Source organism: Aquila chrysaetos, chromosome 25 (assembly GCF_900496995.4).
Source record: "Aquila chrysaetos chrysaetos chromosome 25, bAquChr1.4, whole genome shotgun sequence".
NCBI classification, from domain to species: Eukaryota; Metazoa; Chordata; class Aves; order Accipitriformes; family Accipitridae; genus Aquila; species Aquila chrysaetos.
The window spans coordinates 4637875-4643305 of NC_044028.1; positions in this window are offsets into that span (position 1 = coordinate 4637875).

Genomic DNA, 5431 nt, shown 5'->3' on the forward strand with positions numbered 1-5431 from the left:
GAGTCCATGTCTACCCTTGTAATAAGATAAATAATTGGAGATGAGATTTCTTAGTCCCTTCCCTGGGAATTCATGCTTAATGGGCCAGACTCAGTAACAGCAGACACGAGACTGCCAATCTGAACGCAACCACGGCTGCCTAGTTCAGGGCTGGGTTTTGACCCATTATTTACGGTTGTTTCCATGCTTACCGGAGAATATTCCGCTTTGCTCTCCTACAGCAGGAGCTGAGGGGCAGTCAGACCTCCCAAAACACCAGTGGGTCTGGATGACCACATCCACGCGGGGCGTGGGGGACAGAGGAGCTGTTGCTATCACCACAGTGGCTGGAAGTTGCTGCCACTTACTGAATCCACCAGTGGCTTCTCTCAGATCTTCAGTTTGCTCCAGGCAGAAGACGGGAAACGTCACCAACAGCCGAATGAACAGTTTAGAAACACTCATCTAAGCTAACATAGCCTATTTTGCCCGAAGCAAAAGGAGGCACACAAACAGCACTGACAGGACAGCATTGCCCTCCAGAGCTAGATCAGGAGAGGAGACATCTGCAGCTTCACAGCTGAGGCCTCGCTATGAAACAGTTGTGCAGGAGAACAAGGAGAGTCTCATCATTGCATGCTCCACCATTGCTAGGGAGAGCAGAAAGGCTTTTTCTCCTTTTGTCGACCCTGATCAAAGTGTTTGTCGTGGCTTTGCAAAAGGAAGGATACATACAGAAGCAGGAGATGCCTCCTCACCCATCTGCATGGGCTCGCTCCAGATCTTCCTCCTGGGCTTGAAGGCGAGAAGCAACAAGCTTGGAGTGACAGCACAGTGAGCAGGGTGCATACATGAAAGCACTGCTTCAGATGCAACCCATAAAAGAAAGAATAAAGGAAGTTATCTAAACTCACCTGAGGAACATGAGAAAAACACGAGTGCAAGTCCCGAGAAGAGCAGCTTTAAGGAGGAATAAGAGGAAAAATTACATTTGCAAGCAAAATGTGCCAGGAGAAACTCAGCTTGCCCTTTCCCAGTCCCTGCAAAACCCAAGCTGACGGTGTCTTTTGAGAGCGGCTACAAAGCACAGCTAGGACTGAGGGCTTATTACTGCTGGTGTTTTGGTTTGGGCCACAGAGTACAGAACACACATAGCATCACCCTGATCTTATCTGGCCCCATCTCCAAGCAGCAAACAAAAGGAAGAAGACACAGAATACTTATCACAACACAGATTTAATTTCTTAGGCAGTTATAAAATTACAAAGAGCGATGGGCTAGCAGTGAGAGCCAGACACTTGGTGAGGCGGAATGTTAGACAGATTTTTCCACTTATCGACACAGATACTGAACAGATTAAGTGAGCACTGCAGGATGCAGGGTTTTTTCCAGGTGAGGAAGCAAACGCAAGAGCAAATAGATCCAAGTAGACAAAGGGTTGAGTCAACGCCCCATAGAAACCCAGAGCTACAGGTTCAGGAATAACTCCCCACTCCTGAGAAATGAGTCGGACACATGCAAAGGCAGCGCAGGGGGAGTCAGCGTACAGATCGCTGCAGCTGCACGGTCAAAGCCACAGCACTGGGACATCTGTAACGAGCAAAACTGTAGCTATTTGCAAGCCAGAATAAAAACTTCTTGTCCGTTATTTTCAAGGCAGTGTAAGATGAGATTTGCCAATCTGAAGAGTGTTAAAATGAAGGCATGTCATGGTTAGAAAAATAGGAATCTGCTGAATTCCTTTGGTTGTGCAACCGGAATCTGAAAGGATTTATTTACAGTCAGAGCCATGCTTCCTTCATTGCAAGCCTTTCACAGTGCAGCACAGATTCCAGAAAAAGAAAGGCCTGCTCTGCACATGTGGAAAAGGCACTCTGCCTTGCTCTCAGATGTTAACAGGTTAAATCAAGGTGACTGTTAGCCAGGACAGCTGGAGCACAGAATAAAACTTTCCAAACCTCGGCAGTGATCAATCCCCACCAATGCTTTGGACAAAGACTCCTGTCAACTCTGCAAACAGCAGCAGAGCATCTGCACACACAAGTGGTACACCGAATAGCTCAGCGACCTACAAAGAGAGAAATTCTACCCTCTTGCTGCATGTTGCTTTGGTGCTAATGCCATTATTAGAGCCAAGAAAGCACAGCGTGGTATGTAACAAAGACTGCTCTGCTGATCGGCTTCTCAGGGCTCTAAGCTAACCTACTCTCCGAGCTGGTGGCTGTTCAGTTCGTTCCTCCCTTTTTACTATTACACATAGGTCAGATGCGAGTTTCCTCTGTGGAGACACCTGTCGCTGTATTAAGAGTCTTCTCAGATATTTATTTGCGTTCAGGCAGACTTGAAAAGCCACCACCTCTACCCCCACCCTCTGCAGAAAGAGGCCCAAGGAACTCACTTGCGTAGGACCTGAAGCAGCAAGGTACAGGCACACATCTGATCCCAGAGGGAGCACTCGCACAAATGTCTTGCTGAACAGGGCCGCAGAAGAAACAGCTTTTACTAACCTCTTTATGCTTTTTACTTCCTCCTCCTCTGCCAGGCCCAGCCTTTCAACTGCTAGATTTGTATCTATCACTTGTATTTTGGAAACAGTGACATAAGAAGAGACCAGAGCAGATAAAAGCTTTCTGCCTCAGAACTTGAAATACTAAGTAGGGTAAACAGACAGATGTCGAGACAGCAGCAGAGTATGTACACTCGCTACCTATTTGCACATCAAGAGAAACAGCTCCTTCCCTACGGTACTCACTGGGAACAGATCCCACTGCAATCTAAGACCTGAGTTTAGGATTCCAAGTTTGTAAGCATTCCCCCCTCCCCAGCTTTGGTTGTTTCAGTTGTCTATCTCTGCCCCCAATCCTCTACTGACTTAAAAAGCTATCAAGAAGTGCGATCTGTATCTAGAGAGTGACACAGAACAAACACCTTCCAAGGAAGGTCAGTCTAAAACAAGAGGGGCTGTATAGGTGTTCCCATATTGCATGGCTAGAAGCCCATGGCCACAGCACAGGGGTAGAGCCTCCTTGGCTTACCCTGTGGAACCCAGGGCTGTTAGACCATCAGAACAGAAATGTTTAGACACCACCTGATCCACAGAGCATAACAGTGCAATCATATGCTCCATACTCAGGTGAGGATGCAGCTGCAAACAGCATTTCTAGTATGTTTAAGAAAAAAAACCCCATGCATCTTTGTGTCATTGGGATAAAACCCCAACCTGAAAGCCTTCTAACTTTGGTAGCATACCACAACAGGGTGGTTACTGAGGGCCAAAGACCATCAGAGGGAAATGGTATTAGTCATATTTTATCTGAGAAAAAGTTTATATCCTTATAAAATAAAGACAAACTACTGTCACCACTCAAATACACTGTCAGTGGGGACCAGAAACCACCTACTCCACCCTACTAGCTCCATGCTGGCTGATCACTAACCCCAGAATATTAATACTTTTGCTCTCTAAAAAGATTTTCCCAGTTACAACAACAACAAAAAAGACAGATACTTTAACTGGCTTCCAGCTTCTACTTAAGAATGAACCAAGCAGGGCATAGCGATTCAACAGTCAGTGTGTGGCTCAGGAGCAGGAGCATACTACAGCATATGGAAGACACAAATACAGTGAATATGGGATCTCCAACTCACCTGTGGAAGATAAGGTGTGAAAGTTAAGAAGAGGGTAAAATTAGTACAATAAATGTTCTCATTTTTTAGCAGTAAAAGTTAGTAAATACATTAAGGGTATCTAACTATGTAACATGGCCTTTGTTACACTCAAGAGTTGTAAAACTTGTGTGCTTAGGAGACCTGTGTTGCTTATGCCTGTTTACTGCTAACTCTACTTGTGGAGTCTACGCCACGCCTCCAAGTATGTTATCAGGAATGTTACCAGCTTTAGTCTGGAACGAGAAGACATCTGACAGTTCCTGGGCGGTTCAGTTTGCCAGCAAATCTCACTGAGCTTATTTATATTTACTTCAAGACTTGTATTTTACTCTACAGTTATGAGCTCCACAGCAAAACTGATAGCACTTGCAGTAAAAAAAAAAAAAAAAAAAAAAAAAAAAAATTTCCAGACCATGGAATTTAGTTGTCAGCCAAAGCTTAAAGTCAAAAGACTAAGTGAGATTTCAGCATGGCTCAGTGGTTTGCTTTGAACATGCTGGGTTCTGGAGAGGACACCACAAGCCACACCAGCCAACTACTTAGGACAGTCAAGGGTTTTCAGTGAATAAACAAGCCTGATCCCTTCTCTCCCACATGTGCTCATATAAGAACATCTCCCACTCACACAGACTAACAGTAGCCTCACTGATACAGGCAGCTCTCTTGGTAGGGGCTACCATCATCTTCTGCACTTTTAGAGGAAGGGAAAGCCCACCTGCCCACACAGGGCTTTGGGGATAAAGACCACTGCCTGCTATTGCTTAAGAGAAGACTTGTTAACAGTACCAAACCCTAAAAGCACACCACTGTCTAGTTGTGGTAGGAAGTTCACACATAGCTGGAGTACTCAGCTTCTCTCCTTCCCTCAAGATCTGCAACTTCCTTGTCTTGTTTTTATTTTATTTCTTTGCAAGCAGTTGGTAGAGGGAAAGGAAAAAACCCACACTGCTACACAAAAGGCAAAGCAGGATCATTTTGGCAAAGGAAAGTAACACTCACCAAGTACTTCGCTAATCACTTGCTCACTAACCGTTATCCAAGACTTAAGAGAAGGCACATTACAACCCTAAAAATAGTCTGCAGCACTGCTCAGCCTTGGAAAGCCCTAGCCAGGGTCAGGGCAGTTAAGGATTTATTCCAAAACTGCCAAAGAGACAACCAGTCCTTGGAGTGTATCACAAAAGGTACTCTGATGAAGGGGGGGGAAAAAAAGAAGAAAAAAAAAAAAAGAGAGCAGCACTGTTATCTAGCAGAAGAAAATTAATCTTTCAAAATCATTTATATTTACATTAGTATCTGGAAAAAAATCATGAACCTTCAACTATTGGAGCCGTACACTCAGCCCCAGACTGAAGAGAAGCAAGAATTGAGAGCTATGCCTTCCAGCTGAAAACCTTAAGGCTGTTTAAAGAGCGGGGCTGCCATGCTCTGCAGGGACATCCCTCCAGCCTGACAGATTCCTTGCTTTGGATAATTTAAAAAAAGTATAAAAAAAGGTTATTGCTACTCTGCCAAGGAAATAAGATGATCTACAGGAGAGAAAGAAAGTGCATTCCAAGTCTTCTCTAAAAAAATCCACAAGCTTGTCAGCCACTATGGGCTGTAGACACCCCAGTTAGTAAAGGTGTACAAACAAGAGTCTCTAGCAATTCCTGCATTCTAGCTTTCTTCCTGCAGCAATTCCTTTTCTTCCCTGTAAAGGCACTTTCTATATTCTATATCCTTACGCAGGGAAACACTTCCAGTTTTCCAGCCCAACAAACAGAACAGTCCCACAAATACA